Source organism: Gigantopelta aegis, chromosome 1 (genome assembly GCF_016097555.1).
Source record: "Gigantopelta aegis isolate Gae_Host chromosome 1, Gae_host_genome, whole genome shotgun sequence".
Classification (NCBI taxonomy): domain Eukaryota; kingdom Metazoa; phylum Mollusca; class Gastropoda; order Neomphalida; family Peltospiridae; genus Gigantopelta; species Gigantopelta aegis.
In genome coordinates, this window is record NC_054699.1 from 38121691 (window position 1) to 38136645 (window position 14955).

At 45.3% G+C, this 14955-nt stretch overlaps 1 protein-coding gene across 2 annotated transcripts in view; it reads left to right on the forward strand.

The window, feature by feature from the left end:
• The window catches only part of LOC121374746 (histone demethylase UTY-like), a 134341-nt gene that overhangs the window by 44883 nt on the left and 74503 nt on the right, over positions 1–14955 (forward strand). Inside the window, exon 1 of one of the 2 annotated variants that reach the window (XM_041501864.1) lies at positions 13699–13787. The exons of the other annotated variant lie outside the window; for it this stretch is intronic. The gene's annotated coding sequence lies outside the window, so the exon portion shown is untranslated. Of the gene's footprint in view, positions 1–13698; positions 13788–14955 lie in introns of those variants that run through there. 2 annotated transcript variants of the gene reach the window in all.

A 14955-nucleotide genomic window follows, 5' to 3' on the forward strand; every position in this document is an offset into this window, starting at 1 on the left:
TTAAGCTATTTCTCCTTCCAGGGGTGGGATGTAGCCCATTACGCTATTTCTCGTTCCAGGGGTGGGATGTAGCCCATTACACTATTTCTCGTTCCAGGGGTGGGATGTAGCCCATTAAACTATTTCTCGTTCCAGGGGTGGGATGTAGCCCATTAAGCTATTTCTCGTTCCAAGGGTGGGGATGTAGCCCATTAAGCTATTTCTCGTTCCAGGGGTGGGATGTAGCCCATTAAGCTATTTCTCGTTCCAGGGGTGGGATGTAGCCCATTAAGCTATTTCTTGTTCCAGGGGTGGGATGTAGCCCATTACACTATTTCTTGTTCCAGGGGCGGGATGTAGCCCATTAAGCTATTTCTTGTTCCAGGGGCGGGATGTAGCCCATTAAGCTATTTTTTGTTCCAGGGGTGGGATGTAGCCCATTAAGCTATTCCTCGTTCCAAGGGTGGGATGTAGCCCATTATTTCTCATTACAGGGGTGGGATGTAGCCCATTAAGCTATTTCTTGTTCCAGGGGCGGGATGTAGCCCATTAAGCTATTTCTCATCTATTTCTCGTTCCAGGGGTGGGATGTAGCCCATTAAGCTATTTCTCGTTCCAGGGGTGGTATGTAGCCATTAAGCTATTTCTCGTTCCAGGGGTGGGATGTAGCCCATTACACTATTTCTCGTTCCAGGGGTGGGATGTAGCCCATTACACTATTTTCGTTCGAGGGGTGCGATGTAGCCCATTAAGCTATTTCTCGTTCCAGGGGTGCGATATAGCCCATTAAGCTATTTCTCGTTCCAGGGATGGGATGTAGCCCATTAAGCTATTTCTCATTCCAGGGGTGGGATGTAGCCCATTACACTATTTTCGTTCGAGGGGTGCGATGTAGCCCATTAAGCTATTTCTCGTTCCAGGGGTGCGATATAGCCCATTAAGCTATTTCTCGTTCCAGGGATGGGATGTAGCCCATTAAGCTATTTCTCATTCCAGGGGTGGGATGTAGCCCATTAAGCTATTTCTCGTTCCAGGGGTGGGATGTAGCCCATTAAGCTATTTCTCGTTCCAGGGGTGGGATGTAGCCCATTAAGCTATTTCTCGTTCCAGGGGTGGGATGTAGCCCATTAAGCTATTTCTCGTTCCAAGGGTGGGATGTAGCCTATTACACTATTTCTTGTTCCAGGGGCGGGATGTAGCCCATTAAGCTATTTCTTGTTCCAGGGGCGGGATGTAGCCCATTAAGCTATTTTTTGTTCCAGGGGTGGGATGTAGCCCATTAAGCTATTCCTCGTTCCAAGGGTGGGATGTAGCCCATTATTTCTCATTACAGGGGTGGGATGTAGCCCATTAAGCTATTTCTTGTTCCAAGGGTGGGGATGTAGCCCATTAAGCTATTTCTCGTTCCAGGGGTGGGATGTAGCCCATTAAGCTATTTCTCGTTCCAGGGGTGGGATGTAGCCCATTAAGCTATTTCTTGTTCCAGGGGTGGGATGTAGCCCATTAAGCTATTTCTCGTTCCAGGGGTGGGATGTAGCCCATTAAGCTATTTCTTGTTCCAGGGGTGGGATGTAGCCCATTAAGCTATTTCTTGTTCCAGGGGCGGGATGTAGCCCATTAAGCTATTTCTCATCTATTTCTCGTTCCAGGGGTGGGATGTAGCCCATTAAGCTATTTCTCGTTCCAGGGGTGGTATGTAGCCATTAAGCTATTTCTCGTTCCAGGGGTGGGATGTAGCCCATTACACTATTTCTCGTTCCAGGGGTGGGATGTAGCCCATTACACTATTTTCGTTCGAGGGGTGCGATGTAGCCCATTAAGCTATTTCTCGTTCCAGGGGTGCGATATAGCCCATTAAGCTATTTCTCGTTCCAGGGATGGGATGTAGCCCATTAAGCTATTTCTCATTCCAGGGGTGGGATGTAGCCCATTACACTATTTTCGTTCGAGGGGTGCGATGTAGCCCATTAAGCTATTTCTCGTTCCAGGGGTGCGATATAGCCCATTAAGCTATTTCTCGTTCCAGGGATGGGATGTAGCCCATTAAGCTATTTCTCATTCCAAGGGTGGGGATGTAGCCCATTAAGCTATTTCTCGTTCCAGGGGTGGGATGTAGCCCATTAAGCTATTTCTCGTTCCAGGGGTGGGATGTAGCCCATTAAGCTATTTCTCGTTCCAGGGGTGGGATGTAGCCCATTAAGCTATTTCTCGTTCCAAGGGTGGGATGTAGCCTATTACACTATTTCTTGTTCCAGGGGCGGGATGTAGCCCATTAAGCTATTTCTTGTTCCAGGGGCGGGATGTAGCCCATTAAGCTATTTTTTGTTCCAGGGGTGGGATGTAGCCCATTAAGCTATTCCTCGTTCCAAGGGTGGGATGTAGCCCATTATTTCTCATTACAGGGGTGGGATGTAGCCCATTAAGCTATTTCTTGTTCCAAGGGTGGGGATGTAGCCCATTAAGCTATTTCTCGTTCCAGGGGTGGGATGTAGCCCATTAAGCTATTTCTCATTCCAGGGGTGGGGATGTAGCCCATTAAGCTATTTCTCATTCCAGGGGTGGGGATGTAGCCCATTAAGCTATTTCTCGTTCCAGGGGTGGGATGTAGCCCATTAAGCTATTTCTCGTTCCAGGGGTGGGATGTAGCCCATTAAGCTATTTCTCGTTCCAGGGGTGGGATGTAGCCCATTAAGCTATTTCTCGTTCCAAGGGTGGGATGTAGCCTATTACACTATTTCTTGTTCCAGGGGCGGGATGTAGCCCATTAAGCTATTTCTTGTTCCAGGGGCGGGATGTAGCCCATTAAGCTATTTTTTGTTCCAGGGGTGGGATGTAGCCCATTAAGCTATTCCTCGTTCCAAGGGTGGGATGTAGCCCATTATTTCTCATTACAGGGGTGGGATGTAGCCCATTAAGCTATTTCTTGTTCCAAGGGTGGGGATGTAGCCCATTAAGCTATTTCTCGTTCCAGGGGTGGGATGTAGCCCATTAAGCTATTTCTCGTTCCAGGGGTGGGATGTAGCCCATTAAGCTATTTCTTGTTCCAGGGGTGGGATGTAGCCCATTAAGCTATTTCTCGTTCCAGGGGTGGGATGTAGCCCATTAAGCTATTTCTTGTTCCAGGGGTGGGATGTAGCCCATTAAGCTATTTCTTGTTCCAGGGGCGGGATGTAGCCCATTAAGCTATTTCTCATCTATTTCTCGTTCCAGGGGTGGGATGTAGCCCATTAAGCTATTTCTCGTTCCAGGGGTGGTATGTAGCCATTAAGCTATTTCTCGTTCCAGGGGTGGGATGTAGCCCATTACACTATTTCTCGTTCCAGGGGTGGGATGTAGCCCATTACACTATTTTCGTTCGAGGGGTGCGATGTAGCCCATTAAGCTATTTCTCGTTCCAGGGGTGCGATATAGCCCATTAAGCTATTTCTCGTTCCAGGGATGGGATGTAGCCCATTAAGCTATTTCTCATTCCAGGGGTGGGATGTAGCCCATTACACTATTTTCGTTCGAGGGGTGCGATGTAGCCCATTAAGCTATTTCTCGTTCCAGGGGTGCGATATAGCCCATTAAGCTATTTCTCGTTCCAGGGATGGGATGTAGCCCATTAAGCTATTTCTCATTCCAAGGGTGGGGATGTAGCCCATTAAGCTATTTCTCGTTCCAGGGGTGGGATGTAGCCCATTAAGCTATTTCTCGTTCCAGGGGTGGGATGTAGCCCATTAAGCTATTTCTCGTTCCAGGGGTGGGATGTAGCCCATTAAGCTATTTCTCGTTCCAAGGGTGGGATGTAGCCTATTACACTATTTCTTGTTCCAGGGGCGGGATGTAGCCCATTAAGCTATTTCTTGTTCCAGGGGCGGGATGTAGCCCATTAAGCTATTTTTTGTTCCAGGGGTGGGATGTAGCCCATTAAGCTATTCCTCGTTCCAAGGGTGGGATGTAGCCCATTATTTCTCATTACAGGGGTGGGATGTAGCCCATTAAGCTATTTCTTGTTCCAAGGGTGGGGATGTAGCCCATTAAGCTATTTCTCGTTCCAGGGGTGGGATGTAGCCCATTAAGCTATTTCTCGTTCCAGGGGTGGGATGTAGCCCATTAAGCTATTTCTCGTTCCAGGGGTGGGATGTAGCCCATTAAGCTATTTCTCGTTCCAGGGGTGGGATGTAGCCCATTAAGCTATTTCTCGTTCCAAGGGTGGGATGTAGCCTATTACACTATTTCTTGTTCCAGGGGCGGGATGTAGCCCATTAAGCTATTTCTTGTTCCAGGGGCGGGATGTAGCCCATTAAGCTAGTTTTTGTTCCAGGGGTGGGATGTAGCCCATTAAGCTATTCCTCGTTCCAAGGGTGGGATGTAGCCCATTATTTCTCATTACAGGGGTGGGATGTAGCCCATTAAGCTATTTCTTGTTCCAAGGGTGGGGATGTAGCCCATTAAGCTATTTCTCGTTCCAGGGGTGGGATGTAGCCCATTAAGCTATTTCTCGTTCCAGGGGTGGGATGTAGCCCATTAAGCTATTTCTTGTTCCAGGGGTGGGATGTAGCCCATTAAGCTATTTCTCGTTCCAGGGGTGGGATGTAGCCCATTAAGCTATTTCTTGTTCCAGGGGTGGGATGTAGCCCATTAAGCTATTTCTTGTTCCAGGGGCGGGATGTAGCCCATTAAGCTATTTCTCATCTATTTCTCGTTCCAGGGGTGGGATGTAGCCCATTAAGCTATTTCTCGTTCCAGGGGTGGTATGTAGCCATTAAGCTATTTCTCGTTCCAGGGGTGGGATGTAGCCCATTACACTATTTCTCGTTCCAGGGGTGGGATGTAGCCCATTACACTATTTTCGTTCGAGGGGTGCGATGTAGCCCATTAAGCTATTTCTCGTTCCAGGGGTGCGATATAGCCCATTAAGCTATTTCTCGTTCCAGGGATGGGATGTAGCCCATTAAGCTATTTCTCATTCCAGGGGTGGGATGTAGCCCATTACACTATTTTCGTTCGAGGGGTGCGATGTAGCCCATTAAGCTATTTCTCGTTCCAGGGGTGCGATATAGCCCATTAAGCTATTTCTCGTTCCAGGGATGGGATGTAGCCCATTAAGCTATTTCTCATTCCAAGGGTGGGGATGTAGCCCATTAAGCTATTTCTCGTTCCAGGGGTGGGATGTAGCCCATTAAGCTATTTCTCGTTCCAGGGGTGGGATGTAGCCCATTAAGCTATTTCTCGTTCCAGGGGTGGGATGTAGCCCATTAAGCTATTTCTCGTTCCAAGGGTGGGATGTAGCCTATTACACTATTTCTTGTTCCAGGGGCGGGATGTAGCCCATTAAGCTATTTCTTGTTCCAGGGGCGGGATGTAGCCCATTAAGCTATTTTTTGTTCCAGGGGTGGGATGTAGCCCATTAAGCTATTCCTCGTTCCAAGGGTGGGATGTAGCCCATTATTTCTCATTACAGGGGTGGGATGTAGCCCATTAAGCTATTTCTTGTTCCAAGGGTGGGGATGTAGCCCATTAAGCTATTTCTCGTTCCAGGGGTGGGATGTAGCCCATTAAGCTATTTCTCGTTCCAGGGGTGGGATGTAGCCCATTAAGCTATTTCTTGTTCCAGGGGTGGGATGTAGCCCATTACACTATTTCTTGTTCCAGGGGCGGGATGTAGCCCATTAAGCTATTTCTTGTTCCAGGGGCGGGATGTAGCCCATTAAGCTATTTTTTGTTCCAGGGGTGGGATGTAGCCCATTAAGCTATTTCTTGTTCCAGGGGCGGGATGTAGCCCATTAAGCTATTTCTCATCTATTTCTCGTTCCAGGGGTGGGATATAGCCCATTAAGCTATTTCTCGTTCCAGGGGTGGTATGTAGCCATTAAGCTATTTCTCGTTCCAGGGGTGGGATGTAGCCCATTACACTATTTCTCGTTCCAGGGGTGCGATGTAGCCCATTACACTATTTTCGTTCGAGGGGTGCGATGTAGCCCATTAAGCTATTTCTCGTTCCAGGGGTGCGATATAGCCCATTAAGCTATTTCTCGTTCCAGGGATGGGATGTAGCCCATTAAGCTATTTCTCATTCCAGGGGTGGGGATGTAGCCCATTAAGCTATTTCTCGTTCCAGGCGTGGGATGTAGCCCATTAAGCTATTTCTCGTTCCAGGGGTGGGATGTAGCCCATTAAGCTATTTCTCGTTCCAGGGGTGGGATGTAGCCCATTAAGCTATTTCTTGTTCCAAGGGTGGGATGTAGCCCATTACACTATTTCTTGTTCCAGGGGCGGGATGTAGCCCATTAAGCTATTTCTTGTTCCAGGGGCGGGATGTAGCCCATTAAGCTATTTTTTGTTCCAGGGGTGGGATGTAGCCCATTAAGCTATTCCTCGTTCCAAGGGTGGGATGTAGCCCATTATTTCTCATTACAGGGGTGGGATGTAGCCCATTAAGCTATTTCTTGTTCCAGGGGCGGGATGTAGCCCATTAAGCTATTTCTCATCTATTTCTCGTTCCAGGGGTGGGATGTAGCCCATTAAGCTATTTCTCGTTCCAGGGGTGGTATGTAGCCATTAAGCTATTTCTCGTTCCAGGGATGGGATGTAGCCCATTAAGCTATTTCTCATTCCAGGGGTGGGGATGTAGCCCATTAAGCTATTTCTCGTTCCAGGGGTGGGATGTAGCCCATTAAGCTATTTCTCGTTCCAGGGGTGGGATGTAGCCCATTAAGCTATTTCTCGTTCCAGGGGTGGGATGTAGCCCATTAAGCTATTTCTTGTTCCAAGGGTGGGATGTAGCCCATTACACTATTTCTTGTTCCAGGGGCGGGATGTAGCCCATTAAGCTATTTCTTGTTCCAGGGGCGGGATGTAGCCCATTAAGCTATTTTTTGTTCCAGGGGTGGGATGTAGCCCATTAAGCTATTCCTCGTTCCAAGGGTGGGATGTAGCCCATTATTTCTCATTACAGGGGTGGGATGTAGCCCATTAAGCTATTTCTTGTTCCAAGGGTGGGGATGTAGCCCATTAAGCTATTTCTCGTTCCAGGGGTGGGATGTAGCCCATTAAGCTATTTCTCGTTCCAGGGGTGGGATGTAGCCCATTAAGCTATTTCTTGTTCCAGGGGTGGGATGTAGCCCATTACACTATTTCTTGTTCCAGGGGCGGGATGTAGCCCATTAAGCTATTTCTTGTTCCAGGGGCGGGATGTAGCCCATTAAGCTATTTTTTGTTCCAGGGGTGGGATGTAGCCCATTAAGCTATTTCTTGTTCCAGGGGCGGGATGTAGCCCATTAAGCTATTTCTCATCTATTTCTCGTTCCAGGGGAGGGATGTAGCCCATTAAGCTATTTCTCGTTCCAGGGGTGGTATGTAGCCATTAAGCTATTTCTCGTTCCAGGGGTGGGATGTAGCCCATTACACTATTTCTCGTTCCAGGGGTGGGATGTAGCCCATTACACTATTTTCGTTCGAGGGGTGCGATGTAGCCCATTAAGCTATTTCTCGTTCCAGGGGTGCGATATAGCCCATTAAGCTATTTCTCGTTCCAGGGATGGGATGTAGCCCATTAAGCTATTTCTCATTCCAGGGGTGGGGATGTAGCCCATTAAGCTATTTCTCGTTCCAGGGGTGGGATGTAGCCCATTAAGCTATTTCTCGTTCCAGGGGTGGGATGTAGCCCATTAAGCTATTTCTCGTTCCAGGGGTGGGATGTATCCCATTAAGCTATTTCTTGTTCCAAGGGTGGGATGTAGCCCATTACACTATTTCTTGTTCCAGGGGCGGGATGTAGCCCATTAAGCTATTTCTTGTTCCAGGGGCGGGATGTAGCCCATTAAGCTATTTTTTGTTCCAGGGGTGGGATGTAGCCCATTAAGCTATTCCTCGTTCCAAGGGTGGGATGTAGCCCATTATTTCTCATTACAGGGGTGGGATGTAGCCCATTAAGCTATTTCTTGTTCCAGGGGCGGGATGTAGCCCATTACACTATTTCTCGTTGCAAGGGTGGGATGTAGCCCATTACACTATTTCTCGTTCCAAGGGTGGGATTTAGCCCGTTACACTATTTCTTGTTCCAGGGGTGGGATGTAGCCCATTACACTATTTCTCGTTCCAAGGGTCGGATGTAGCCCGTTACACTATTTCTAGTTCCAGGGGCGGGATGTAGCCCATTATTTCTCGTTCCAGGGGTGGGATGTAGCCCATTAAGCTATTTCTCATTCCAGCCAGTGCACTATGTCTGGTATAGCAAAGCCTGTGGTATGTGCTATTCTGTCTGTGGGATGGTGCATATAAGATCCCTTGCAAATAATGAAAAAATGTAGCGAGTTTCCTCTCTAAGACTATATTTTGAAATTACCAAATGTTTGACATGTATCCAATAGCGGATAATTAATAAATCAATTTGCTCTAGTTGTGTTGTTAAACAAAACATACTTTAACTTCATTAGTATGAAAAGACCACACATGCAAGTATGAAAAGACCACACATGCAGTTTTTATCAATGTTCCAGCTCACATAAAAAAAAAATTCTTGTTTAACCGACACCACTAGAGCAAATTGATTTATTAATAATCACGTATTGGATGTCAAATATTTGGTAATTTTGACATAGTCTTAGAGAAGAAACTCGCTACATTTTTTTTTCCTTGATGAGCAAGGGATCTTTTATATGCACCATACCACAGACAGGATAACACATACCATGGCCTTTGATATACCAGTGAGTCTCTGTGCACTGGATGAAAGAAAAATAGCCCAGTGGGCCCACCGAAGGGGATCGATCCTACACTGATCGTGCATCAAGCGGATGTTTTACCATTGAGCTATGCATGCTTAATAGATCCACATTCCTTTGTCTATAAATACTGCAGCAGGTGGATTGTGTCTGTGTGGAATCACTTTGTACATGTATCGAAGACATGAAGCATTTTAAAACAGGGTGGAATCACTTTGTACATGTATCGAAGACATGAAGCATTTTAAAACAGGGTGGAATCACTTTGTACATGTATCGAAGACATGAAGCATTTTAAAACAGGGTGGAATCACTTTGTACATGTATCGAAGACATGAAGCATTTTAAAACAGGGTGGAATCACTTTGTACATGTATCGAAGACATGAAGCATTTTAAAACAGGGTGGAATCACTTTGTACATGTATCGAAGACATGAAGCATTTTAAAACAGGGCATGCTGGTGTGTCTCATTTCATGAAAGAAATACCAGGAACTGTGTTTTTGGGCACAAATTGTTTGTAACTCGGACCAAACTTGAAGCCTGCAGGTTAAACTGAAAATCCGTTCAAAATGTTACTGACAGTGTGAGGGAATAACCCCTTTCACTTTATCATGAAAGTGTTTGTGTATGTATGTACACGCTCATGTATGTTTGTTATTAGAACTACATGTATTACATGTACCGTAATACAAATTTGGAAAATACTTGCAGTATGTGTTTGTTGCATTTTGTGCACACATTGTTTGTGTGTTCACATGTGTGTGGCATACATCTGTGTGGCATACATCTGTGTGTGTGTGTGCCTCTGCGTGTGTGCATGCATCCATTATGTATGGGTCTACATATATTGTTTTTGTATATAATTGTATGCATGTGCGTGTGTATATCTGGTGTGTGTGTGTGTGCCAACATGCTAAGCTTACTGTTTCCCCGTAGCGGACCACATGGAATGTGCTGTACGTGTTACTATGTACGGAGACTCCATGCTCAAGTGTTATATGTGAACCGGGTCACGTATCACGATGCAATACACTCTGAGAGAGTGAGCGGTGTATTGATGAGCCAGACTTTCACTGTGACAGCCTATCCACTGTCTGTACATGTGGGAGAGACCACTTGCCTGTGAGACAATCCCAGCTCTCATAGGCTGCTCACCGCCAGGTGGCGCTGCTGTTGTGTACCTACTCGCACCTGTGTCTGCACGGGTTCGCAGGTATATACATACTGTACACATGGCCCAAGGTGTCCCCACTGTTTACCTGCGTACAGATCCTTTGTCGGGACTGTTTTAAAATCTTCCTTCTGCCAAGAATGTGGGTGTGTGTGTGTGTATATATATGGGAGTGGTGTTTCATTCATGATGATTGCTGATACAAATTATAGCTGAGGGCGGTCTGCTGGAAATAGTAGAAAGGAAAGGAATGTTGTTTGACAGCACGTCGGCATATACTAAACTAAGGCTATTTGGTGTCTGACATAGTTAATATGGTTTCAAACAATATATATATATATATTGTTTGAAACCATATTAACTATGTCAGACACCAAATAGCCTTAGTTTAGTATATGCCGACATGCTGTCAAACAACATTCCTACAACATATATATATATATATATATATATATATGCAAACAAATATATATGCAAACAACATATATATATATATATATATATATATATATATATATATACATACCTACCAGCAGTGTTTCTACCAGAAAGAAATCTTTGGGTATGCATGACACTATGGAGTTGAATGCAACCAGTCAACAGGGGATTTGAGGTCCTCCCCCAGAAAGAAAATGGGTTTAGTTGATAATGAGTCATTAATTTTGTCAAAAGGATAAATAAAAAAATATAAAAATCTGAAAAAACATTTTGTTATGCATGGCACCATACTTGTTTTACTCTGGCAGAAACCTTCACCAGTATTCTTTTTTAGAAATCACAGGACAATTTAATGTGTAATAATGGAGCCTTTCTGCTATGACAACATCATTGAACATGCAAACTAGCAGGTACACATGCACACATGCACACACACACACATGCACACATGCACGCACACACACACACACATGCACACACACACACACACTGATACACACACAGGTCACACACACTGATACACACACACACACACCACACACACACACACACACAACATATATACAACATACATGTGTATTAAAGATAGCAGCTGCATCAGTACACAGAGCATGTGGGTTGTTTTTTTTCTAACGGGTGTTCTTTGTGTTGAAGTGTTATTGTACACTGTCTTTGTTTGTTAACCTCAGCTTCCCTAGCTCAGCTGCATGGCCCTGCCATCTGTTGTCACTGTAGAATTGTGATCAGCTACTCTTCAGCGAGTCTTTTCTGTTGGCTTTTAGTGTTCGTGCTGGGGTGCCATTAAACATTCAGTCAGTTGGCCAATCATTTATTAGTGATGTATATATATATATACATACATGTACACACACCTGTAGCATAGTGTCTAAAAACTCCTGTTTGACAAATGTTTTTTAAAAGTCACTATGTCCTTTATAGAGGCCTTTGCTAGTGCCCCGATTTAATGGGTGGGATTACATTGGGCATACGTGTATTTTGGGCACAATGTTTATCGTCTCAGCTTTGATGCAATCCCTGCCTATGTGTTACAGTAATACAGCTAGTTGATAATTTCCACTAGGCCAGACCAAAACTTCACTACCAAGGGCTAGTGGATTTGTGGAACCCTTCGTTTTGTTGTGGTTCAGTGTTGTTTTAGATTACATTAAATGAGGCCTCTGTCAACTGCCGGGATTAGTGTTTAAATAGCTCACGTGTCGCTCGCTCGTGCAAATGATCTGAAATCTAATTTTACGTTAGCACAATCATTTGAGAACATTATTTACATGCTCACATGTAACGGGTTATTCAAAAACAATACAGGTCACCAGAAATGTTGTTTTGCATACCCCATAAATGGGTTATGTCAGTATTCAGTACTACAAAGCCTCATTGTATTTAGAGATTATGTGTTTTATAACTGAGGTACTGAGGTGAGACTTCAGTAAACTTCTGTCTGTCTGTCTGTCTGTCTGTATGTATGTATATATGTATACTACTCAAAAGAATTTAAGGGTCAGACGATATTTTCGACATTATTTTCTGAATGTCAGTTATATTAGCTAGACCATAATGTCACGCATGGTATTGTTCCATTTTGACGAAAGTGGGTCTAAGCAACCCATAAATAAATTAAAATCCACTGTCATTGACACTGTCGACTAGTTCTAATGGCGAAAACATGCTTACATTTGCATGTAAATTAGGGTGAAAGCGAAAGGTCTGCTAAGTGCCCATAACTTGCTTTTTCACAAAGCGCTTCATTTGCACGCTTTGCACGTGTATTCCATGTTCCCAATGCTGAATTTCCGTATAATTGGAGCTTGCGTTCGTGTACGGTGCACACTCCAAATTCGACAATGGTACGACTTCAACTGACTATCGAAGATCGAGGAAGGGCTATTGCTTGGCTTCAGGATGGCAATACGCAAAGAAATGTTGCTCTGAGACTTGGTGTCAGTCAGAGTGTCGTTGGCCGACTGTGGCAATGGTACCAAGCAACGAATTCTGTTCGAAATCGTCCACGTTCGGGAAGACCCCGAAGCACTACAAATAGAGAGGACCGCTAGATCACCAATATGGCTCTACGTCAACGCACAACCACTGCACGCCGATTACGTGACAGTCTGCGGACTGCGACTGGAACTCGAGTGTCTGATCAAACCATACGCAATTGTCTGAGAGCCAATAATCTACGCTGCCATCGCCAGGCTGTTCAACCACCACTCCTACCACGTCACAGAACGGCCAGACGTCACTGGTGCACGCTTCATCTGCGGTGGCAACGTGTTCAGTGGGGTCGAGTGATGTTCACTGATGAGTCCAGGTTTAGTCTCCACTTCAACGACAGTATATATATATATATACATGTATACATATACACACACATGTATATGTAGTTTATTTCATACTATTTTGCACATCCAGTATGGTTGTAGTTTATTTCAGTGTGTAGCCGGTTTCAGTGTGATATTATTTCATTTCATTGATCTGCAAGTCTGAGCAGTCTCCCCATGAAAAAGAAACCAGAAATCAATGCTTTCTTTAGACTAATTATTTCCTCCCGTTGAAAACGTGTAACTGGAGACGGCCTGATTCTTGTATATATAGTATGTCAGCGGCAGTCACACCACCAGACAGGTGGAGGGTGGGGGATGGTTAGTGTCAAAATAAACACCACCCTGCCCCCCAACCATTCCCCTACCCCCCACCCCCACCTATTTCCCTACCCCCTACCATGCCCCCTTTTTTTTTTCAAGACCCAAGTATGAAGGGTTTTCTGGAAAAAAAATTGTGTGCCATTTGCACCTCTGATATATAAGCAGGTTTTCTGGAGAAAAAAATTATGTGCCATTTTCACCTCTGATATAAGTTTTAAATTTAAGTTAAAATGACTGAATGAAAGCTGTGGCATTGTTTTAAATTTAAGTTAAAATGACTGAATGAAAGCTGTGGCATTGTTTTAAATTTAAGTTAAAATGACTGAATGAAAGCTGTGGCTGTATTTTTAATTTAATTTAAAATGACTGAATGAAAGCTGTGGCTGTATTTTAAATTTAAGTTAAAATGACTGAATGAAAGCTGTGGCATTGTTTTAAATTTAAGTTAAAATGACTGAATGAAAGCTGTGGCAGTGTTTTTAATTACACTCAACATGCAGCAGCATGCATCGCCACGGAAACTGGCGGGGACTCCCCTGGAAATATGTGCCGACAGATCAGCCACTGCTGTATTGATCCCCAATGTCAGATGGCTTAAGCATACAGAACCAGGTCCGAGTGAATTGTGGGACAGCTCTGCAAGGTCGTCCATGGATTGAGGGCTGTTGGGTGGGAGTGTAGATGGTGTTTGTGCAGGAAGGAAGGACGGCAGGACGAAAGGAAGGAAGGAAGGACGGACGGAGGGGAGGAGAGGGGTTGAGGGAGAAGTAGCCGAGAGAGGGAGTATATGCAGTGTGGTATGGACTCGGCGGTGCAGGTTTAACGGAGGTTAGTGCGTTGACAGTGTGTGATCAGTGTTTACATATGCTTGGATCTCCTCTATCTGAGACTGCAGTACAGGCAGTACTGGTCCTGGCGGTGTTTTTGTTTACATGTTCAGTGGGTGACAGTGTCAAAATAAACACCATTATATCCCAGGGTAGATTGCTGCAAGGTTTGTTGATGGAAGGAATGTGTTTTCTATATGATATATAAGGTGGATCAATAAACAGTTGGTTAGGACTGGTGTGTTTACCTGTGCAGCACAACCTGTATTGAGCAGATCACTTCCTGTTCAGACAGGTGGCTGCTTGCTACAAGTCAGTTTGTACTGAGACAATTTGCAATAGTACAACCATATTAAAAGTATGGGACCGCATATTAAATGTATCTGCAAGAAAACGGGGTGTCGCATGGCATTTATATCAACCATCCTCCCAATTTTCTCCATACTCTCTTATCTCTCCATTTTCACCACCCACTTTTATCCTTCACTTTTCTCCCACCCTATTTCATCCCCTTTGTCACTGACTTAAATGCACCTAACTCGCCCAGTTTTCCACCCTCACTCTCACACACTTCTCTACCCCATACACTTCTCCATTTCCATTTCCACCCTAACCTATGTGTCTGTCCCTACCTGTATCCACTTACCTAACCACACTTTCACACCATCCCCACCCTCACACACCTCTCCATCCCCACCCTCACACATTTCTCCATCCCCACCCTCACACATTTCTCCATCCCCACCCTCATACACCTCTCCATCCCCACCCTCACACATTTCTCCATCCCCACTCTCACACATTTCTCCATCCCAACCCTTGCCCACCTCTCCATCCTCACACATTTCTCCATGCACACCTCTTCATCCCCACCCTTGCCCACCTCTCCATCCCCACCCTCACACATTTCTCCATTCCCACCCTTGCACTCCTCTCCATCCCCACCCTTGCCCACCTTTCCATCACCACCCTCACACACCTCTCCATTCCCACCCTTGCCCACCTCTCCATCCCCACCCTCGCACCCCTCTCCATCACCACCCTTGCCCACCTCTCCATCGCCACTGTCACACACCTCTCCAACCCCACTGTTACCTACCTTTCCATCCCCACCTTCACACATCTCTCCATCCCCACCCCTACCCATCTTTCCAACCCCACCCTTGCCC